Source organism: Danio aesculapii, chromosome 15, assembly GCF_903798145.1.
Source record: "Danio aesculapii chromosome 15, fDanAes4.1, whole genome shotgun sequence".
Classification (NCBI taxonomy): Eukaryota; Metazoa; Chordata; class Actinopteri; order Cypriniformes; family Danionidae; genus Danio; species Danio aesculapii.
Window position 1 is genome coordinate 39,484,279 of NC_079449.1, and position 25,952 is coordinate 39,510,230.

General features: G+C 35.5%; 1 protein-coding gene across 1 annotated transcript in view; it reads left to right on the forward strand.

Moving 5' to 3' along the window:
• Positions 1-5,574: 5,574 nt before the first annotated feature.
• Positions 5,575-25,952, forward strand: part of npas1 (neuronal PAS domain protein 1) — a 97,876-nt gene continuing 77,498 nt past the window's right edge. The window contains exon 1 of the mRNA XM_056474103.1: positions 5,575-5,860. The gene's annotated coding sequence lies outside the window, so the exon portion shown is untranslated. The remainder of the gene's footprint in view (positions 5,861-25,952) is intronic.

A 25,952-nucleotide genomic window follows, 5' to 3' on the forward strand; every position in this document is an offset into this window, starting at 1 on the left:
AACTCCTTAACCTCCTGTCTGTAAGCAGACTCATCACTGTCCTGAATGAGCCCGATAGGTGTGGTGTCGTCTGCAAACTTCAAGAGTTTGACAGAGGAGTCTTATGAAGTGCAGTCATTCGTGTACAGGGAGAAGAGCAGTGGGGAGAGGACACACCCCTGGGGGGCGCCAGTGCTGATTGTGCGGATACTAGATAAGAATTTTTCCAGCTTCACCAGCTGCTGCCTGTCCGTTAGGAAGCTGTTGATCCACTGACAGACAGAGGTGGGCACAGAGAGCTGAGTTAATTTGGGCATGAGAAGTTTTGGGATGATATTGTTAAACGCCAAGCTGAAGTCAACAAACAAGATCCACCGGTTTGTAGTCATTTAGTCCTGTAAGTTTGGGTTTCTTTGGGATGGGGATGATGGTGGAGCGTTTGAGGCAGAAGGGCACTTCACACAGCTCCAGTGATCTGTTGAAGATCAGGGTGAAGATAGGGGCCAGTTGGTCAGCACAGGATTTTAAACAGGCTGGTGTTATAAAATCTGGGCCTGGTGCTTTTTTTGTCTTCGGTTTCCGGAAGACCTGGCCACCTAATCGTCACTGAACTGAAGTGCAGGTATGGGGGAGGCAAGGGGTGGTGGAGGTGTTAATGGTGGCGTGAAGAGCAATTCAGAGTGGGTGTGGGGGTTTTTCTCAAACCGGCAGTAAAACTCATTCAGGTTGTTCGTTGTCTACAGTGCTGGGGGATGGTGTCTTGTAGTTTATAATGTTTTTCAAACTTTTCCACACAGATGCTGAGTCACTGGAAGAGAACTGACTCCTTAGTTTCTCAGAATAATTCCTTTTTGCGACTTTGATCTCCTTTTCCAGTGTGTATTTGGTCTGCTTATACAAGGCCCTCTCCCCATCCCTGTAAGCAACCTCCTTGGCCTGACGTAGCTGTCTGAGTTTTACAGTGAACCATGGTTTGTCATTGTTGTATGTGACTTGAGTCCTGGTAGGAATGCACACGTCTTCACAGAAATTGATATAAGATGTTACAGTCTCTGTGAACTTATCCAGATCGTTTGCAGCAGCTTCAAAAACACTTCAGTCAGTGAGGTCGAAACAGGCTTGTAGATCCCACTCTGTTTCGTTAGTCCATCTTTTCATAGATTTTAATACAGGTTTGGCTGTTTTCAGTTTCTGCCAGTAGGTTGGAATGAGATGAATCAAACAATGGTCAGAGTGTCCCAAAGCTGCTCGTTGGACGGAGCGGTATGCATCCTTTATTGTGGTATAGCAGCGATCCAATATATTACTATCTCTGTGGGACATGTGGTAACATGCTGTCTATATTTTGGCAGTTCACTGGACAGTTTTGCTTTGTTAAAATCCCAGAGAATGATTAAAACAGAGTCCGGGTGTTGTTGCTCTATCCCTGTGATCTGATCAGCTAGTTTCTGTATCGCCAGGCTCGCGTGCACGTGCGGAGGAATGTAAACACTGACGAGGATGAACGAGCAGAACTCGCGCGGGGAGTAGAAAGGCTTACAGTTAATAAACAGTGCTTCGAGATCTGGACAGCACATCTTCTTTAAAACTCATACATCTGTACACCACCTTTCATTGATGTAAAAGCACGTCCCGCCACTGCGCGATTTCCGTGTCCATTCTTCGTCGTGATCCGCTCTGAACAACTGATCGCCTGGTAGGTGAAGCGCATTGACTAGTATGGTGTCGTTCAGCCTGGTTTCCGTGAAACACAGAGCAGCTGAATGCAGAAAATCCCTGTTTGTCTGAGAAAGCAGAATGAGTTTGTCTGTTTTGTTGGGTAGAGAGCGGAGATTTGGCAGATGGATGCTAGGCAACGCGGTCCGAAATCCGCGCTGTCTGAGTTTCACAAGTGCGCCTGCACGCTTTACTCGTCTGTGCACTTGAGAGCATTTGAGCAGCAGTGCGGCTCCGCCGACTACAACGTCCAACAGAACATAGGTTAAATCCAAGTTTGGAAAAATATTTGGTGGTGTATGCGCCTAAATGTCCAACAATTCATCTCTGGTGAAACTAATTGTAGGAATGTGACTCAAGACAGAACAAACTAACAAAAACTGCTGCAGAGCACCATCATCATCTGCGCCATTGTCCGCGCCATCTTGGAATATTTCTTGTAGATTTCACTTTTAAACCAAACCAAACACACCAGTCTGAAATTATCAAGTGCTGCTTTAGGTCCTAATTAATTGGTGCAGGTGTGTTTGATCAAGGCTGGAGCTGAATTCTGCAGGAAGGTAGATCTCCAGGAACAGGTTGGTGAACCCTGCTCTATATTATAATAATGAATTATTGTGGTCTAAAATCAGGCATTTCATTTTCATTGTCCAATCCTTGTATATGCCCTGCCCTGTCTTCATGTTTCAGTTGAGATTACATCAAACATCGAATGAAAAGTGCACATTTCAAAGCACTTCATGCAACATTTACATCTATAACTACACTTTTGAACTAACTTCTACCCCTCAACGAATCCTTGAATCTACCCACACCACTTACCCATGTCCCACCTCAATAGCCGAAAAAGTGCATATACTGAACTATTACAATTTTATTCAAACAGTGGATGAAGACTATATGAAGTAGAACCAAATTGTTTTGGGACCTGCAATAGAAGATACTGGCTGCCATCAGCTGTTTAAACTTTTGATGGGGTCCTCTATGGTCTGGACTGTCCCGTCGTCTTTTCCCAGACAACAGCCAAAGTAAGCGTTCTCGAACAGATTCTCCACGCACTTCTTTGTTTTTCTCCCATACCATTGTCCTTCTGCATTTTATTTCACACATTTTTTATCCTCCTTTGAAGCTCTTATGCCAATTTTTGGCTTGGCATAATCTGAAATGGTGCTTCCTGTTGTTTTCTCCCTGACAACAGCCAAAATAAGAGTTGGCTAACCAATTTTCTACGCATTTCACATTAAATGAAAAATGCAGATTTACATCTATACCTACCCTTTTAAACTAACTTCTACCCCTCGACGAACCCTTAAACCTACCCATACCACTAAACCAGTCTGCAACCTTACCCATGTCCCACCTTAATAGCCGAAAAGCATATACTGAACTATTACAATTTTATTTACACAGCAGTTGAAGACTATATGAAGTAGAACCAAATTGTTTTAGGACCTGCAATAGAAAAGACTTGTGGCTCTCCAGTTTCATGTGCCTGTGCCAAGTTTGCCATCAGCTGTATAATCTTCCGAGGGGGACCTCTATGGTCTGGACCATCCTGTCGTCTTCTCCCTGACAACAGCCAAAGTAAGAGTTGGCTAACAGATTTTTCACGCACTTCTTTGTTTTTCTCCTATCTCATCGGCCCTATGCATTTTAAAGCTACATGCATTCTTTTATCCTCCTTCGGAGCTCCAATGCCAATTTTTGGCTTGGCATAATCTTAAATGGTGCCTCCCAAGATAAATTCATGCTGTATTGGCTGCAAAAGGAGACCCTACACCAGAAGTCACCAAACCTGTTCCTGAAGAGCTACCTTACTGCAGATTTCACTTGTAAACCTGACCAAACATACCTGTCTGTAAATATCAAGTGATGCTTTAGGTCCTAATAAATTGGTGCAGGTGTGTTTGATCAAGGCTGGAGCTGAATTCTGCAGGAAGGTAGATCTCCAGGAATAGGTCGGTAAACTCTACCCTATACCATGCTAATAAATCATTGCAGTCTAAAATCAGGCATTTCATTTTCATTGTCCAACCCCTGAACAGTATATGCCCTGCCCTGCCTTCATGTTTCAGTTGAGATCACATCAAACATCGAATGAAAAATGCACATACATTTCAAAGCACTTGATGGGACATTTAAAATCTTATGTTTGTTATTTATATTCTACAATTTCACTTTTGAACCAACATCTACCCCTTGACAAACCCTTGAATCTACTCATACTACTAAATTGGTCTCCAACCTTACTAGTGTCCCACCTTATTAGTAGAAAAGTTGCGTATACTGAACTACAACAATTGTATTTACAGACTATATAAAGTAGAACCAAATAGTTTTAGGACCTGCAATACAACAGGTTTGTTGAGCTCCAGTTTCTTGGGCCTGTACCAAGTTGCCATCAGCTGTTTAAACATTTGAGGGGGTCCACTATGGTCTGGACCATCCCATTGTCCAAAGCACGTTATGCGACATCTATATCTATAACTACACTTTCTATCTTCAACTTCAACTTCTATCTCTTGACGAACCTTTGAATCTACCCACACCAATAAACCGGTCTTCAACCTTACCCATGTTTTACCTCAATAGCCGAAAAATTTTATTTACACAGCAGTTGAAGAATATATAAAGTAGAACTAAATTATTTTATGACCTGAAAAAAAAGAAGAGACTTGTGCCCCTCCAGTTTCATTTGCCTGTGCCAAGTTTGCCATCAGCTGTTTAAACTTCCGAGGGAGTCCTCTATGGTCTGGACTGTCCCGTCGCCCTCTCCCTGACAACAGCCAAAGTAAGAGTTCTCTAACAGATTTTCCACGCACTTCTTTGTTTTTCTCCTATCCCATCGCCCCTCTGCGTTTTATAGCCGCATGCATTCTTTTATCCTCCTTCCGGAGCTCTTACACCAATTTTTGGCTTGGCGTAATCTGAAATGGTGCTTAAGTGAATTTATGTTGTGCTCAGTGCATTAACTTCTGCCGTTATATGCCTTTATGTTGCGGGGAGCTTTTGTGCGTGCGGAAGAAAAAAGGAGAGAGAGAATGAGAATTTGAAACCCAGACCACGGACTAGACAGCCTATCAGTATTCAGCGGAGAAAGTGAGTGATGGAGAGAGAGAGAAACGGAGGAAAGAAAGGAGGAGGGGGTGATGTATCAATATTCTGAGTAGTGTTTGAGGGCAAGAAGAACGAAGTGGGGAGGGGTTGGAGAGGGGCGCGGGTGCGCGGAACAGTCCGAGCGGGTTTATTCGCTCAATGTTTTTTAGGCGAGCCAACCCGTAGGGTGAGATGATATCGGTAGAACGCTTTCACTGAGGATGGAGACTGAAGTATGTGTTTGTCTGAGCGAAGTGTTGTTCAAGTCGAATGTGACGGAATCCTAGCCCAAATGCTAGCCATAACTCCACTTTTCCTCTCTCTCTCGCTCTCTCTCTCTCTCTCTCTCTCTCTCTCTCTCTCTCTCTCTCTCTCTCTCTCTCTTTTACTCTGTGTGCTAATCAGCATTTGAAAGGCAGCTTTGACAGTGAGAAAGAAAAGTGAGGGCAGTGGGGAGGAGGGAGTGTAAACGAGAAAGAAACGAGAGAGTGAAAGAGAGAGAGAGGTAGGGGCCGTACAAGCATTTCTTTTATATTTACTAGCGATTGAGGCAAGAGAGAGAGAGAGGGACCAAGAGAGGGAGCGGGTGAAGTGACGACCGGTGCGTGCAGCTTTCCCAAGAGGAAATGAAAAGAAAAGAACGAGGAAAGAGAGAGAGCCAACGCAGGGAGCACGCCAGAGAAGGAAACAGACTCGCATCCTCCAACTCCAGTCATATCTGAGGCGATCCCGCTTGGAAAGTGAGGGAGGAGAGAGCCGCCGCTGCTGCCGCTACACTCACACACGCACACACTCTTGCGGCTGCAGACCGCTGTGTGTTCGCCTGCTCTTTTGTGCCAGCAGCTGGGATTGTTCTTGGCCCCGTCTGACCCCCTTGTCACCCCCCCGTGTGAGAGTGTGTGTTTGCATGTGAGCGCGAGGGGTCCTGGAACGTGGACTGAGTCGAAAGGGGAGGGTCGCGGTTCGGGGTTCGGGGTTCTGATCAGGACAGGTCCAAGACTTCTAAGGAAGAGGAGGAGGGAAACATCTGCCACCCAAACAGCTGCTCGGAGGTGGACATGCACATCAGGTGAGTCCGTTTACATCAGCAAAACACAACTTCTTCCTGTTCTGGTCTCTATGAACACATGCCAGACTGTCACATCTGACAGCTTCAACTTTTAAGATTTGAGCTTCTTCCTCCCTAAACTTGTTGATAGCTTTGCGCCTGTATGGGGGGCTTGCCTTCCTGGGAAAGTTTTTGGGAAAGACACTTTGCTCATAAGTGCACTTGTCTTTCCCCCTCAATGACGGAGGTATTGGGAGCGCAGGGGAGGAATGCTGGGGTTAATTGTGCGGACCGCCTCGGCTCGCTTTCAAACATCATCTCTCACTTAATTAGTGGATTTTACAAGATTAGTGTGCTTTGCATTGACGCTGTGTTCTGGGGAAGGTAGTGAATGGTAGGCGGCAGTCTTCTGTTATCTGATGTCTTTGGATTAAACGGCTTCTTCTTAATGACTGGATTTGTATTAGGAATGAGGTAAATATTAACCTTTTCCTTCATCGGTTTAGGCTTAATGTTGGATTTAATTCAGCTTGGTGTGCTTTTAACTTTTACATATAACTTTTTTTGCTGAGACTATTTGTAAATTGCTAACTAATATTGTGAAAAGTGTAATAAAATTATTATTATTATTATTATTATTATATTATTATTATTATTATTATTATTTAGCTAACAAAACTGTTCCAAATTTGTCACACGTCTTTAGATTTTGTTGTATATATTAGTAATAATGTGTATTTTCAGACACGCTCATAAAATAATTTCACATTTTACACAATAATAACTGTGTTATTCCAATATAATTACAATGTAACACTGTGACCAAATATCAATACGTATTATTTCAGATAGATTCATCCACTAAAAAGAAAAATCATTGCATTTATTTGTGGAATGGCTGTTGAACAGCTGAAACTATAGAGACAGAAATTATTTTGGCACTTTTCACCCTCACTATGGCAGCAGTTTCCAGGGAAAGAAACACAAAAAGCAAGCGCGAGAAACTTGCTTGGGACTTTGCGGCTTTAGTTTTAGGAGAATAGAAGTTAGTTTGCAGTTTTCCTCTCGTTTTGCAAGTTGAGGATTTTGAAAAATAGATTCATATTAGTTTAAAAATCCACCTGTTGCAGTCAAAAATATTTCAGCTGCTTGTTGAGGCTACTTATTTAAAATTATCTAAATCAACTTAATTCTTGAGCTTTTTTTGGGACAACCTAATTGTTTTTTGTTCAATTTACTTACATTTAAATACAATTGACTTAATTGATTAGTGTTGGGACAACATTAAGGAATTGCGTGGAACCCAGCATTTTTTACAGCGTTCACGTGAAATGTATTTGCCTGAATATGCTGTAAAAAGCAGAAAATGAGCCCTTGTATAGCTCTTTTTTTTTAACTTACCTGACTGGTAAATGTCTTTTGATGGTTTAATATCATGCAGTGATAATACAGTGATATATTTTTACTAATATAATCTATTTAGAACACATTTAAAAAATAATGTTGCTTTTTCAAACTACTTTTTTAAAATGAGCTAAAACAACTCAATTCTTGAGATTTCGTTGAAACTACCTAATTGTTTTATGTTCAATTCACTTAAATAGGTAAAAACTTAACTTAAAAAAGTTAACTTAATTGCTTCATGTTATCTCACACAAATCCATTGTGTGGAACTCAGTATTTTTTACAGTGAAGTTTTTATGTTGCCTAAAACTAATAGCTAATTTTGACAGAAACAAATTTAAATGTTCATTTAGACTCTTAAAACTTCGTTACAATGTTACTATCATTTCACAGTATAAATATTAATCACAATCAAAATTGCGCATGTAAAAGAACGTGAGCCGCCTATTTAGTAAACGCTGCACATCCAAAGACTGAATCCGCATATGCGTAAGACATCAGGGCATCTCTGAAGAGAACGTGAATTGAGAATTGATAGAAGTTCTGCAGGTGTGTACGATGGAGCTATAGGACCATAAAACACACACGCACACACACTCTGAACGGGACAGACAGGCCTGGTGACAGACAGTGTCAGCGAGGTGTCAGTGAGAAGCTGTTGGTGTCACACTTGGTTGACCTGATCTGTGGTCAGGCTGTCCACTGCAGCCCACTGTGACTCCTTACATAACCACTTCCTGCCACTCACACGCAGATCTGCAGGGACACGCGCGGATATTTATATACTCAACATACACACACACACACACACACACACATCGATATGCCCTTATAAACACACACAAACAAACAAGAGCCCTTGTCGATATACAGACCTTCACTCTTCTGCAGTCACTCAGATGGCATCTTACCAACTGCTTTTGACCTTCTGCACACTTAAAATCGTCTGATAATCTGAACATGAACGTTAAAAAATACTGGGTTTCATGCAAATCCTTGAAGTTGTTGCAGCACAAATCAATTGATTTAACTTAATAGTTTTGTTGTTAGAGAATTTAAGTGAACTGAACATAAAATAATTAAGCAGTCCTTTCAAAAATCTCAAGAATTGTGTTGTTTCAGCTCATTTTAAATAAGTAGTTTGAACAAGCAGCAGAATGTTTTTTTGAGTGTATAAGCATCAGAGTTTGACAGATGAACACATGTTGTCTGTATATTTTTGAAAGCGAGATAAGTGAGAATGAAATATATTTGAAATATATATGAAAATATCTTTAGGGGTAGATATATGTTTAAGTCACATTTGGTGCCAAAATGAATAGAAATACAAGAAAAAATGTTGTATGTACACATATAAATTGATTTGAGACAGTTATGCCTATTTTCTCTATATATATTTACATAATTTCCTTATAAACTTAAGCAATAATTAAAGAATCTTGACTATACACACTCAAAAATGACTTGTGCTGCTTGTTCAAATTACTTAATCAAAATGAGTTGAAGCAACACAATTCTTAAGGTTTTTTGAGGGACAACTTAACTGTTTTAAGTTCAATCCACTTAAACTCATAAAAATGATTAAGTTCATCAATTTGTGTTGCGAGAACATGACGGAATTGTGTGGATCCCAGCATTTTTAAAGTGCACTCAGGAACTTATTTAACTTATTTAAAATGAGCTTAAACAACACTATTCTTGGGAGATTGTTTTTTTTTTAAACAACTTAATTGTTTTACTTTCAATCTTCATCTAAAAACTAATGAGTTAACTTAATTACTTCACGTTGTCCCAACACAAATCAAACCCATCATTTTCTTTACAGCGTATAGTATATTAATTAAATTGTTATACATAAACAATTGACCAAAACTCCACAAATCTAAAGCAATGTTTATTTACAGGCATTTAAATTTTAAATTATTATTGTATATAACGTTTTAGATAATTACAACAAATATATAAGCTTTGCTTCATTTCAGCAAACCTTTTTTTGCATTAAAGTAGCACGAAATGTGAAGAAATCCAATTAAACTAACACACAAAGAAATGTACACCATGTAAAAACGTTTAACTGATAACACTTTACAATACATTTTTCATTTAATTGCATTAGTTACCATGAACTAACATTAAAAATACTTCAAAACTATTTGTTAATCTTAACTGGTGTTAATTTCAACAACATATTTGTCATTTGTTTTTAATTAAAGCAAAAGTTAACATTCAATTTTAACTGAGCTATCAAAAAATAACAGTTGTGTGTGTATATATATATATATATATATATATATATATATATATATATATATATATATATATATATATATATATATATATATATGAAGTCAGAATTACCCCACCCCCCCTTTTTTTTCTTCTTTTTTAAATACTTCCAAAATTATGTTTAACAGAGCAAGGAAACTGTATGTCTGATAATATTTTTTTCTTCTGGAGAAAGTCTTATTTGTTTTATTTTGGCTAGACTAAAACAGTTTTTAATAAAAAAAAACATTTAAAGGTCAAAATTATTAGCCCCTTTAAGTTATATATATTTTTAGTCTACAGAACAAACCATCGTTATACAATAACTTCCCTAATTACCCTAACCTGCCTAGTTAACCTAATTAACCTAGTTAAGCCTTTAAATGTCACTTTAAGCTGTATAGAAGTGTCTTGAAAAATATTTAATAAAATATTATTTACTGTCATCATGGCAAAGATAAAATAAATCAGTTATTAGAAATGAGTTATTAAAACTATTACGTGAAGAAATGTGTTAAACAAATCTTCTCTCCCTTAAACAGAAATTGGGGAAAAAAATAAACAAGGGTCTAATAATATAGGGGGGCTAACAATTCTGACTTTAACTGTATATATAATTTTCTTAATGCAAAAAAAATAATTCTTTTCAAATACAGCACGAGTCGAACTTGTCTACTTCAAGTTTTATGTGACTTAAGCAAATGTCCTGCAGTTGTGCATGCTGAATAAAGCAAGAAATGTACGTTCTATGTAACCATAAAGCGATATCCTCTGATTCTCACTAAAATGCAAATGGTATTCTAATTTGCCCTGGTGCTTTTAATGAACAGGCATATTTAAATGCACGGATGTGACAGCAGTTTTACTTCAGGCTTCTCTGACATCACCTTTACGGCCGCAGGTGCCTGTTTGACCTGTTTGTGTGTTTTCAGTATTCGTTCCCTGCCTTTAGGGATGGTTATTATACTGTGTGTGTTTCACATATACACTGCGTTTATATATGCATTATAGTAAAATGAAGTCATAGATATTTTGCAGTACATACTGTTCTCTTCATTGACATAATCATAGTGAAATACAAATTTGAGACAGTTGTTATAGCCAATAGAAAAACTCTATGAATGAAAAAGGGATTTTGTTTGTAATTTTCTGTACCCGTTCACCTCTCTCTCTCTAAAAAAAGTTTTGCTGCTGGTTATAAATTTTAACTTATTTAAAATGAGCTGAAACAATTCAATTCTTGAGATGTTTTTGGGACAACTTAATTGTTTTATGTTGAATTCACTTAAGTTTAAGTTAATTTAATTGATTGGTGTTTGGACAACGTGAATGAATTGTGTGGAACCCAGCATTTATTACAGTGAGTGCCTGCATGGTCCTTTATATGCTGTTTGCTTTGCATACATTGTGTATTATTTTAGTTAAATTCTTGAATATTTTGAAATGCTTATGTTTTTCTTCATAGACATGTTCAACATGATCAGTGCTGGCAGGTATGAATTTGAGACAGTTATTATAGTCTATAGAATTTTTTCTCTCTCTTGATTTAATCTTATTTTTAAAAAGAAGCTAAAATATTACAATCCATAGATATGCTGTCAACTTTCTTTTTGGAGTTTTAAATAAAAATGTATAATAATAATAATAATAATAAAATAATAATAATAGTAAAACATCAATAACAATAATATTGATAATAATAATAATAATAATAATAATAATAATAATAATAATAATAATAATAATAAACACCACCAACAACAACAACAACAACAACAACAACAACAACAACAACAATAATAATAATAATAATAATAATAATAACAACAATAATAATAAATCAAAAACAACAACAACAACAATAGTAATAATAATAATAAATAATAATAATAAAAACAACAACAACAAAAATAACAACAACAACAATAGTAACAGTAATAATAATATAATAATAATAATAATACTAATAATAAATACTAATAAATCAAAAACAACAACAACAACAATAATAATAATAATAATAATAATAATAATAATAATAATAATAATAATAACAATAATAATAATAATTATTATTATTATATTATTACTGTTACTATTATTGTTGTTGTTATATTTGTTGTTATTGTTTTTTATTATTATTTAATATTAATATTATTATTATTAATATTATATTGTTATTACTGTTACTATTATTGTTGTTGTTATATTTGTTGTTGTTGTTTTTATTATTATTATTTATTATTATTATTATTATTATTATTATTATTATTATTATTATTATTATTATTATTATTATTATTATTATTATATCCAACTCTTAACAAGTCCAATCAAATTATTCAACAGTGAAAAAATATTTATCTGTCATTGAATCCATTGGATGCTGTATTATGGTTTAACATTTCCTTTAAACTCAGGTCTTTTTTTGTTTCTAAGCACTTTATACAATGTAAACAGTGTAAAGTTTCATTAGTGTGAAACAAGTGCGCTTCATCAGGCACTGAATGCTCCACAGAATGCTGATTTTGTATATCTACATTCAAAAGACTAAAAAAAGCGACATATGTGGGATCTCAGAGGAGCAGATCTCTTCCGCTCTGCATTTTAGCGCTGCGGGTCAGGAGAGCGTGCGTTGGGTCAGTTTGATCTAATCAAATGAAGTATTGATTCCATTTGATAATTAATGGGGCAGGTGAAGATGAAGATGCAGCCTCCAGCTCGCAGGATTTGAGAGGAACCTTGGACTGGGAATGATGGGAAGCCGCCAAGGTCAGCGGGCAAAACCACAAGAGCCGAGTCCAGTTAAATGAGATAGCTAGAGAGAGAAACGCTGTTGACCAGAGCTGATTTATCAGCCTTCGAAGAAAACAAGACAACATCTGACTTCCTAATGCCGGACTTCAAATGCAGAGAGATGTGAAGACAAATTAGTATTCTGCGGAAACGGCTCCATATATTGATGGAAACCTACATGCAGTATATATATATATTTATATTTATACATTATATATATGTAATATGAGTGTGTGTGTGTGTTGCTCAACTATTTGCACTTCAAAGATGCTGGCTTTATAATTTCAGAAGCAAACATAATTGAATGTTACACGCAATAGCATCATTTCTGCAGTTACTGCTATTAGACAGTACCTTGAAATGCTCTTGCCTCAAAGAAGTACGTAGAGATGCTAAATTATTGACATTTTCTTTTATGCATGACTTTGTTGTAATCTTTTGAAGCTGACTTTTCAGGCTTTCAAGATGCGTTTTAGTGACATATGGCTGACATATGACTTTGACTTTATAGCTTTTGTGACCCTTGCAGGAATATGAGTGTTCTCACAAGTAATTTGTGAAGATTGCTGCAAATTTAGCAGTCATCGAGGCCAAGTTCACTGCAAAATAAATTTTTACAAGAGAACAAACTAGACCTTTAGAATTAGATTGAAAAAAGAAGTGACTTTTCTGCTTAAAAAATATTGATTCTTTGTTTTTCTCTTCAGTTTGAAGAACAAAATGAATCACGGACAACATATTGGGAAAATAATGATAAAAATAATATTTATTCATTCATTTTCCTTCGGCTTAGTCTCTGCTTCAAAGGTCACCACAGCAGAATGAACTGCCAACTATTCCAGCATATGTTTTATGCAGCGGATGCACTTCCAGCTGCAACCCAGTATTGGGAAACACCCATACACACTCATTCATACACACTCATACACTACAGACAATTTAGTTTATTCAATTCACCTACAGCGCATGTCTTTGACTGTGGGACAACATGCAAACTCCACACAGAAATGCCAACTGACCCAGCCGGGACTCAAACCAGCGACCTTCTTGTTGTGAGGCAACAGTGCTAACTACTGAGCCACCATGCCACCCCCATATAATAATAATAATAATAATAATAATAATAATAATAATAATAATAATAATAATAATAATAATAATAATAATAATAATAAAACCAGCTCTCAAAATACAATTATTTAAAATGTTTATATTTTGATAGTAAATAAAATAAACAAACTTAATTTTAAACTTTTTATTTATTTATTTATTTATTTATTTATTTATTTATTTATTTATTTATTTATTTATTTATTTATTTATTTAAGGTTTTGTGTTACGTGATCCAACAAATGTTTCTCACTCAAAATCTACTAAATTGCTTTAAAAGATATGGAATGTGATGCACAAATGTTTGAAATGTAAATGTCTGTTCACAAAGGTCAATAACTTTAATGACAATAATTTTATAGAAACAAAATATACAGTTTACTTTAAAGTGACATGAACTGCAGCAAATGCATATGATAAATACAATGTTTTTGTCGATTTCTGTGGATTCAATTGTTATAGTTTTCTTCATAGTCATTGTTATTAACGTGAACTGCATTTAAACTAGAGTAATAAACAATGACTTGTCCATTGTAGAAAATGTTGTGTTCTACAAAGAATAGAGTGTTATGTTGACAATTACCATTGACTTGCAAAATTTACATACAAATTAAAAAAAAAAGTGTAAAAAAACTATATTACCCATAATGCTGTACACTGTAAAAAGTTATTAGTTAACTTTAAAGTAAGGTCGTATTCGTTAATGTTACCTAATGTATTTACAGTACTAATATGAACATTGCATTTATTACCGTATTTGTTTATGTTAGTTAAAGTTAGTTAGTGAAAATAAAGTTGTTCTTTGTTAGTTCATGTTAACTCACAGTGCATTAACTAATATGCATGAATTTGGATGTTAATAATGCGTTAGTAAATGTCGATCTTAATGAATGCTGTACAAGTTTTGTTCATACTTAGCTCATGTTAGTTTATACATTAACTAATGGAACCTTAAAGTGTGACCACTTAAGAAATGAGTAAACTAGTTGCCTTACATTTAAGTAAATGATCTATGTGCATAATTATAGAAATTAAGTCAACTTAACAGTTCCAAGATACAACAAGTAAAGTCAACTTGTAAAGTCACTTTTTTAAATAAAGTAACTAATCAATTTGTATAGTGTAAAGTAAATTCCACCATTTAAATGCGAAGAGCAGTTTGGCGGAAATGAGTTTTAGTTTAGCCCACCCGCAAGAAGCACAATGAATGAAGTAATCGTTATGCTGGTATTGGTTTTCATGATGATTTCATGTAAGTTTATCACTTCATTTATTGGACCCCAGGAAGAATATCTAATTTGGTAGTGACTAATATATCTAAATAAACAATATACGGCTATAGAAAAACTTACCGCATGTCTTTTGACTGTGGGGGAAACCAGAGAACCCGGTGGAAACCCATGCGAACACAGGGAAAACATGCAGACTCCACACAGAAATACCAACTGGCACAGACAGGGCTCGAACCAGTGACCTTCTTGCTGTGAGGCGACAGTGCTAACCACTGCACCATCATTTATAGTTATGCAATCAAATAAATTGTAATTTTGGTTGTATTCCATAAACTATTCCCTTTCTTACTCCCATAGTTGTAGATGCATTATTCTCAATGAACTTTAAACTTATTGTATTTATAGATTCAGCCAACAACTGCATCAATGTATACACTGTTGATGTTTCTCAGCCGATGTTGGATTCATTTCATGTTATTGGCATATCGGCAATAAACATGAAGAATGCTGATACCAATGGTTTATTAATTCCATGGAGGAAATAAGTTGTTTTTCTCAGAGCAAAATCATTAAATACTTGCAAAAAACTAAATATATTCTGTACAAAATTTCATACCTAGGTCTAAGATGTACAGATTGATGTGCATCAGAAAAGCAACTAGTGTGCTCTTTTCTTAAGCTCTGGCACAAAACCATTGGCTATTTTGGACATTTATTGAGCAGCATCACTGGCTTTATTTGTTAGGTTTATTAAATAAATATGTCAAATAAAAGTTACTTTTGTTTAAAAAAATAATAACCAAAAATGACCTGAATATTTTCCAGCCTGATCTCACGAAAAAACATAAGTATTTTGCATTGTGTTAGTTTAGTAACTAATTTGCACGAATTCAGTGGTACGAAAATGTACGATTTTACAAAAGTAGGTGTGGCACCCAACCCCACCCCTAAACCCAATCTTCATTGGTTGATGAGCAAATCATACTAAATTGTATGAATTAGATCTTATGAATTAATACGAATTAGCCACTAAATCAAAATGTTTCGAATTGCGTATAAGATTGCGTTGAAATTTTCATATAGTCATTTTTTATTCCTAAACATCTTTTAAACTGTTAAATGGATCCAATTTATATTCAGTAACAAATTTAATGGGGAAACCTGAGCTAGTACTGTAATAATATGCAATTGACAAATATCAGTAATGGTATTGGTATCAGAATGTCCAAATTTGACCCTGCAGTGAAGGATTACAACAACACAGATTTTTTTGGAGTGTACAGGAAACCCCATCCTATAACATATCACTCCATTTGTGTCCTTACTTTTTTTTTTTTATAATTTATTTTTTGCCTTTTTTAGATAATACAGTAATCAGACAGGAAGCAAATTGGGAGAGCTGGGATTTGATCTCGGGACACCCTTGAAGTGCTACCACACCATATGCAGGCGCACTAACCACTAGGCTATTGCAGCAACATCCAGTTATATTTTAAGTTTCATTTACAGTTTAAGTCCGAATTATTAGCTCCCCTTTGATTTTTTTTTCCTTTTTAAATATTTCCTAAATGATGTTGAACAGAGCAAAGAAATTTTCACAGTATGTCTGATAATATTTTTTCTTCTGGAGAAAGTCTTATTCTGGAGAAAGTCTTATAAAAGCAGTTTAAATTTTTTTAAAACCATTTTAAGGTCAAAATTAGTAGCCCCTTTAAGCAACTTTTTTTGGATAGTCTACAGAACAAACCATCATTATACAATAACTTGCCCAATTACCCTAACCTGCCTAGTTAACCTAAACTATTATGTTTAGAAATGTGCTGTAAAAAACTTCTCTCCATTAAACAGAAAATGGGGGAAAAAATAAACAGGGGGGCTAATAATTTACGGGGGGGGGGGGCTAATAATTCTGACTTCAACTGTATGTATAAAGTTATATATATTGCTTTTTTGGGGGGAGTGGGGGGGATGTGCCCCAGTAGAGCTTTATGTCTAGCGACAGTCACGTTTCCTCATGAGATCAGGCTGGATTTTCTTATATTTAAGTGTTTCAAATCAAATTTGTAATGTTTACCTTGTAGCTTGTTGGTTTGGTTATTGCTTTAAATGCTTTAATGAAGACTTTTGTAAAGATTCATTAAATAAGAAAACACTTCCAGAGCCAGCTTTATTATTGACAGTCAAAAATTGTGATGATTGAACTGTCAGGTTAAAGTCTATAAAGTTGCATCTACATGATGCAACTATGGCCCAACACAGCTGTTTGCGGTTTAGATTTATTACGAGAAAAAAAGGGGGAAAAGAGATGATGGCGGGTGCCAGGAATGTGAGGGGGGAAAAGTGCCCGATGGCCACATTCAGGAATTGTTTTCTTCTTCTGTCAAAGGCATTCAAAGGTCAAAGTCACCAGAGTCACCCTGCATTACAAAAAATGAATAATCCAGAACGTTCCAGAGGTCCTTCACGCATCCTCATACCGGCGCATGTGACATTTAAAGCCGAATGGCAGTGTAAAATCTGGCCTGGAAATGTGGGACCAATAAATGTTGTGTGAGAGAGGAAAGCGAGTGACTTTATGTGCTCGCGCGCTGTGTGTGTGTGTGTGTGTGTGTGTGTGTGTGTGTGTGTGTGTGTGAAAGAGAGTTGGTAATAGACGTGGTGTATTGTCTCTGTGCAGATTGGCTTAAATGTGTTCATTTTCCCCATTTGGCAGCTCCACGGGGAGGGGCGGAGCACACTAACGAACCTCTGACAGCTGGAGGCCCTAATTAACGATCCCCTCTGAAAACAAACAGCCACAGGCTCGCCAAACACACACCCGACCTGAGCCAAATCCCTCCACATACCACACACGCACAATACATACGTGATGCGCTTTGAATCCGGATGCTTGGTGCAAATGGAATAATGGTAATATTAAAAAACAATAGAAATTCTGTCATCTTTTAACTCAACCTCATGTCACTCTTTAACAGTGTTTAACTATGAGGGGATGTTTACTCAACACCTTTTAAATGTAATACTGGATAGATTTGTATTTGTTTTTGACCACTTATTTATGTTCTGTTGGCCTGAAAATGTACACTTATGACAAAAGGCTCTTTTGGGAAATAATACTGTTAATGATAGCACGATCACCTCACAGCAAGAAGGTCGCTGGTTCAAGCCTCGGCTGGGTCAGTTGGCATTTCTGTTTGGAGTTTACATGTTCTCCCCGTGCTAACGTGGGTTTTCTCTGGGTGCTCCAGTTTCCCCCTCAACTCCAAAGACATGCGTTTTAGGTGAATTAGGTAAGCAAAATTGCCTGCTTATGTATGTGAATGAGTGTGTATGGATGTTTCCCAGTGATGGGTTGCAGCTGGAAGGGCATATATATATATATATATATATATATATATATATATATATATATATATATATATATATATATATATATATATATATATATATATATGTATATATATATATTTAATAAACAAATAAATAAAACAAAAATTACTTTTCTGCATTTGCCACATTGTAATCATGTAAACACACCTTTAAATTAAACATAAACTAAATAAATTAATTATACAAAATTAAAAAAGCATTAAAATACACAAAGCACACACAACTGTTTGATAAATAAATCAATAAAATCAATAAAAAAGCTGATATAATTAGATCAAAAACTATATCTATGAGAGTATTTAATTGTAATAAACAGTGCATAAACAGCTTATATATATATATATATATATATATATATATATATATATATATATATATATATATATATATATATATATATATATATATATATAATATATATATAACAGAGCAAGGAAATTTTCACAGTATGTATAATATAAAAGATTAAAAGCAGTTTAAAATTTTTAAACACCGTTTTAAGGACACAATTATTAGCCCCTTTAAGCAATTTTTTTTTTCGATAGTCTACAGAACAAACCATCATTATACAATAACATGTTTAATTACTCTAACCTCCCTAGTTAACTTAATTAACATAGTAAAGCCTTTAAATGCCACTTGAAGCTGTATAGAAGTGTCTTGAAAAATATCTAGTAACATCTTATTTACTGTCATCATGGCAAAGATAAAATAAAGAAATATAAAATTATTAGAAATTATTTATTAAAACTATTGTGTTTAGAAATGTGTTGAAAAAATCTAATCTCCGTTAAACAGAAATTGGGGAAAAACATAAACAAGGGGGCTAATAATTCAGGGAGGTTAATAATTCTTACGTCAACTGTATATTTAGCTTAAGCTGCGGTCACACTGGGCTTTTCCTCCCATAGACTTCCATTCATACGAACGCGAACAGACCGGAAGTTTCGCAGGTTCCTGCGGTGCAAAGTTCAAGCTTGGTGAACTCTGACCTGCGAAATCGCATCACTTTGACTGCGTGAGACCAATCGAGGATCAAAACATGACCTCTCTGGACAGAAATTTTAAACATGGACCAATAGCTCACTTTTTTAAATGTCTGATCATCTTGTTTAATCACCTTTTCGCAGCACCGTACGACAGAATTTTGCACACACAAAGCCCAGTGTGACCGCAGCTTTATTCTCTTCGCATATACCATGTCTCTGGACAGTGGGGGAAACCGGATCAAACTCCGCACAGAAATTCCAACTGACTCAGCCGGGGCTCAAACCAGCTTTGTTAGGCAATCGTGCTACCCACTGTTACCCACTGTTATATATATATATATATATATATATATATATATATATATATATATATATATATATATATATAATTTAACAGACCAACAAATAAATAATCATTAATGTATATAAAGTATATTGCAAAACACAAAATTAGTTTGAACAATATTTTATATGTCTTTGTTCATAAAATGAAAGTCAGTTTAATCAGTTAATCAGTTAGATTTTTTTACAGTGTAGGTGAAAAGAAATCTAAATATTTAATTTATGTTGTTTTTCCGAATAATAGTATTAAATTTGTCTCCTCTAACCTGTTAAATCTGGTAGAATTTATTTAGCTAAAATTACCCAAAAAAATCAAGTGAAAAAACCCCACTGAATTAAAGATGAGTTGAAAGAAAAGTTTCGATTTTGTTGTAAATAAATTGTAAATGAGTTATGTTTGTCTCTCAAACAATGTCTCAAAATATGCTCTAGATCAGTCTTTCCCAACCCTGTTCCTGAAGGCACACCAACAGTACACATTTTCAACCTCTCCCTAATCAAACACACGTCAACTCAGCAGAACATTAGAAAAGACCCCAAAACCTGACACGGGTCAGATAAGGGAGACATACAAAATATGTACTGTTGGTGTGCCTCCAGGAACAGGGTTGGGAAACACTGCTCTAGATAACCAAAATACATCTTTCCAAAAAAATCGAGTCAATGACTTATGTACAGCTTGAGCCATTAGAAACTAGTTTTAGCTCAAAGTGTCTATCTCACTCAATAGATTTGTTCAATTTATAGTTGACTTTCAGAGCAGACAGTGAGTGACCTTCAGTGGTGTTATTGTCCGTTTGTGAAGGGCATGAATGTTAGCACACCTTGCATCAAGGTTACAGAGTTAATTGCACAATTACGATGGACAGGACCTCCATTATGTCTGTGGAGATAGTGAGGATGGCGAGCGAGATCCCTCACGCGATTAGATGGGACATGATAGTCTAAAGACCACCAATCTCTCCCTCTGTGTGTGTATGTGTGTGTGGTACAGTTGCTAATGCTGATTACACATCTTCACTTGTAAGTTTGCCTCTGATCTCTCTGACATACAATTTATTTATCAGCAAGTTTAAGCTCTTACCTAATGGGCACCTTTATATCAAAAAGATTTTAATAAAATGCTAATCCATTTGATACTCAAAACCATGATGTCTATTTTACATCCACACACTTATGCCCCATTGACCACCAAAATAACGACACAAAAAGTATTATAATATAAGCTTTATTTCCAAATTGACACTGGTCTTTGTATGCCTACAATGCATGCAAACTAAACTGATGTTAAAAGACTCAAAAAAAATGCTAACCAGTTTAATATCAAAACCATGATGTCTATTTTACATCCACACACTTATGCCCCTTTGACCACTAAAATAACGACACAAAAAGTATTATAATATAAGCATCATTTTCAAATTGACACTGGACTTTGTATGCCTACAATGCATGTAAACTAAACTGATGTTAAAACAACATCAAATTGACATCTAATATTGGCGTAAAAAAACATAAAAAATTGATCCTTGCTTTTTTAAAAGTGTTTTTTAATGTGTTTTAGTAGCCATGTTTCCACTGTTGCGCCTAAAGCGACCATGCCAGGGCGAGCTAGGGCCAGTCGTGTTTCCACAGTCACTTCCGGGGCCTGATCAGGCCAAAGCGAGGCTTCCTCGTGGCCAAATACTTTGGTCCAAAGAGGGCCGGCTGGGGCTTCGGGGCAGTGTTAAAGCAAAGGTGGAGTTTGCCCGAGTCTGGTAAAGATGGTGTACCGCCATTACACTAGTTTTTCGATCGTGCACCAAAAAATTTATAAGGAAAAGAATAAGAAAAAAATAAATGTTCCTGCTGGGTAATCTTCATTTAGGTGTCAAGTTTGTCTCAGATGTTGGTCTGAAGGACAGATTAGTACAATTTTGTTGAATTTAGTGACGTATGAAGCACAGCTCACGCAAAAGTCTCTTTGAGCCAAACAGCGTTCTTTTGGTACCCATGCCAGTTTGTGTGCCAACATGAACCTGAGTAAAATCTGAATGGGGAGCTTTTTTGGGCCTCCAGCAAAACTCATAAGTGAATGGATTTCTGTTGAAAGGACTGGATTTCAACTACAAACTTTTAGAGACATGGTAAATTAAACTTTTCTTTAAGAATTATAAAAGAATTTCTTAATTACCGGTCAGAACAGTTTCACTAGGTGAGGATAAGATATGTTTGACTGTGGTAATATGCAAATCTGAGCACATTTGAAGACATGTTGACACTAAAAATAGGGTATAGAAATACATTTTCTCTCAAAACATTCAAGCTAATTTCAGAATTGAGCACTAAATTAATCATGAAATTTAGTAGGTAGGTTGGTTTAACTTAAAGAGCCACTATTTTGCATTAGGAAAGGTCATATTTTGGTTTTAGGGGTCTCCAACAACAGTTTAATATGCATGCAAGGTCAAAATCACTTTCATTGTCTGATAATCTGCATTTATTTTTACCCAATTATCCCAGCGACTTTCATATGAATTATTCAGCGTTTCATTTGTTCCCAAACCCCTCCTTAGAGCGAAGCTAATGTGCACTGATTGGTCTGATGACCCAGTCTGTTGCGATTGGTGGACTGCGTTCAGCACAAGACAGAGAGAAACGCCCACCATAGCTTCAGTATGAAGTAGCACAAAATATGCGAGAGCCCAATGCAAGAATGCAATAAAGCAATGCAGTTAAACACCAGCATATTACTGTACTCTTAAACCTAACCGCAAGTATTAACAGCGACACACATTCAGTATTAATGCACACAGTGGCAAAAGTTGAACTATTTTGAAAATTGAATGTGAGGAACAGTTGATGGTGGCCATAGCAAAGGCAAACAGCAGAGGATCGCCAGTTCAGAAACGCATTTAAATCAGTAAAGGTTTTTAACGTGTTTTTTTTGGACACGATATGTGAACAACCCCATACAGATTTAACCTGAGAGATACAGTACAAGCACTGATCTATAATAAATATGGGATTACAAGCCATGCGGGGTGATTACAATTTATAACTAGGCCCACACAGACTCTGCGTGTGCAGAATTCCGCAGATTTTCCGCAGAATTCCGTAGATTTTTAGCCCATCATTAATTCTGTTTATTTACTTGAGTAAATGTGTGTAAATCTATATTTATTCAGTTTTTAAATTAATTTCAGTAATACTATTGGCTAATATAAAATTGTTCATCTGATTTATGTACAATGCAGTTTGTACAGTCATATCTTCTGTCTTTTAGTAGAGATATTTTATGAGAGACTTGCCTTATTTACCAAATAAAGTGAATTTAATTGGATTTGCATTTTAAACATTAAAGTTAAAAAGGTGTTTTTTTTTTTTTTTTATTTCACATAGGTTTTAGTTATGATACTCCTAAAATAATTCAGCAGAAATCCACGGATTTTTAGCAAAATTCTCCACAGAAATAGCATAAAACGTCCGCAGATTCCGTCTGGCCCTACTTATGACACACAATTAAACACATATCTTGCAAACTACACAAAACGAGGTACAAATTTAAATTACACTTGCATGTTATGATCCGGAGGAAGAAGAAACTGGTCCATTTGAACTGTAAAAGTTACTGACAAAGTCCCTGTCAAAGTCTGACAAAGTCCCATAGTCTCTGCTGCTCCTTCAATAGCAAACGGCCGGCGAATCCTGCGCTGTAGCTTAGGTTATTGTATCAAAAATCTGAAAAAAATGACAGGAACAAACACAGCTCTAGGTTGGCTATACTGTGGCTCCATCTGTCAGTGATCGTCTTCTTTGCATCATGATCAGTCCCGCGATCCCCCACGCCTCCGCTAGTGAGTGAAGGGAAAGGCGCGTGCACATTTTACCGGAACTGGATGTACATAAATGGTGATGTACCGTATCGACGTCGATGCGATCAAACGAAACATCCGAACCCAACTCGATTCTTCGATTCGACTCTGAGTAAACTTTTTTGCTAAGAATCAATAGTTTTAAACGAGGTGCACTTTTAGATTTAAACCTTAGCTGGATGTTTTCATTCACTTAGAGCTGTGTTACACACTGCATGAAAGGTCATTTTTAAAAACCCATAATAGGGGCTCTTTAAAATGATTATTTTTTACTTCAAATTTGCATGTTTTTTGTAATTATCCATGATATTTATTAGCCATTTCCTTGTGAAAATGTTTCTACACCAAATGTCTTTAGGCGTACAAGCAATTTCTGAGTACCAATTGCTTTAACTGAACACCAAATGTATATTTTTACAGTAGAGAATCCATATCTGTTATTATTATTTTATATTTTAGAACTTAGTGATCAGCAAATGTCTCCATTTGATGGATTACATTTGTAATTTGTATTTACATTCAGATGAAAATGCCAATTTGATATTTTCTTTCAAAAGTTTTCAGACCTCCATTATCCCATTAGCATAAAACACATTATAAAGAGGTCTCATATGTGACTTTTCTTTCCAATGGACTGAAGAAGTGATGTGCTTTGAGCTGTAGAGACCATTGTTAAGCTGTTGATGATGATTTTAGTGTAGTCTTTGGCTCACCTGAAATGCACGTTTTTGTAGTGTCAGAGGTGGCCTCAACCCAAATGATGAATCCGCTGATGTTGTGTTAGTGTGTGTATGTGTGTGTGTGCCAGGTCAGGTCAAAGGGGTAGTGTAGGACTGTGGCATGAAGCCAGTCTGACTGTGTTGTGATTTACCCAGAGCTGGCCAGCGGGCATCTCCTGCCTGTGGGTACAGCATCACGCTGCTGGAGGGCAAGCTGGCCCTTTAAATGTCATAGAGATGAGTCCAGGATGAACAAACTGTAGCCAAACTACCCAGACAACTCGTGGATTTGGAGTCTGTGTGTGTGCGTATTTGTGTTATTTGCTGCATGACCCATTGGGATTTAAAGAGAGAAAGTTCTTCTCAGTATTTTAGAATATTAATAAGAAAACAACATATATCCAATCATAAAAGCATGGGTTCACTGCTACTTGATTGTTTTATATGTCTTTATGTGTGATTTATAAGTTATTAAAAATCCTGCATATGTGGGAGTCATTAAGTCCTTCTACAGTTTAATTCAAAACGCTGATTCGTTGTTTAAAAACAAACAAACTCTGTATTATTGAATCATTCATAAAATATGACAGATGAACAACTGATTCAAGAATGAACGAGAATGAGTCGAGAGTCTGTGATAAAGTCACTGAATTGTTCATTCAGAAATAAAACAAGTTGATGTCTTCAATGAGTTATTGAACCATTCATATATTTGGTTAATAATTTAGCTAATTTATTAAACTTTTAATTCATATGAATCATATTAAGTCTGAGTGAGTCAGTAAATCGTTTAACAGATTCATTCAAAATGCTGATTTATTCAGAAAACAACACGTTGATCTTGTTAGTGAAACATTGAATCATTCATTCAACTGATTCATTAAAAATTTATTTAGAAAGGAAGACATTGGCAGTCTTTGATTATATAATTGAATCATTCAAAACCTATTCATAATCAAAACTGATGATCTCATTTGGTTTACAGGAAAATAAACAGCATTGATTTATTTATATGATTATTCATTAAATGCAACCTGTACTGCAAATAGCTGCAATTTCATTCAGCGTGTTTGCTGTTTTTTTTCTTCTTTTTCTTCATAGTCATGCAAATTCCTGTTCAAATTTTCATTCTGAATCTGAACAATTATATTGTTGTTAACTGTATTTATATACAGTAGTGGGACATTTGTTTTTGGTTGCATTGTTATTTTTTTCTGGTTTAATGAGTAGATCACTGATTAATTCATTCAATTGAAGCATTTAAAAAAGATGGTTTATTTAAGAATTAGCAACCTGGCTAACCTTATGCCTGAGGCATTAAATTAATCATTCAATTGATTAATTCAAAAGCACTGATTTATTCAGAAGCAAAACAAGATAAAAGTAAACCACTAAATCAGTGATATTTTTTCAGTAATATTTAGTCAACAAATTAATTCACAACCTTTATTTAATCACAAACAAAACAAGCAGGTGGTCATTATATATAACTCTGAATCATTAAATAGATTTTTTAAAATATGCTGACTGTCTTTATAAGTTATTCACCTGATTTATTCAAAATACTGAGAATGATGCATTTGAGAATGAATTGGCTCTCTAAGTCATTAAGTCATCCAACAGATTCATCCATGTCGCTGAAAAACAGAACAAATTGACTCTGTAAGTGAATTGTTGAATCATTCATTTAAAAAAAAAAAGCCAAATGATTCAAATGGAAAAGCAGGGAGTCTTTGATTAAGTCACTGAATCATTTAAAAACTGATTCATTCAGAAATATAATAAGTTGATTGTCTTCAGTGAGTTATTAAATCATTCATTCAGCTAATTTGCAAAAAATAAATGTACATTTATTAAAAAATGTAGATTTTAATGACCTTCTTAATGAATAGGTCAATGAATGATTCAGTAAGTTAATAATAATTCGCTAATTTAAAATCAATTACTTAAGTATTTCTGCTTTTAATTCATTTGAAGCTATTTTATATTGCTGAAAGTAACTGGCAATATTT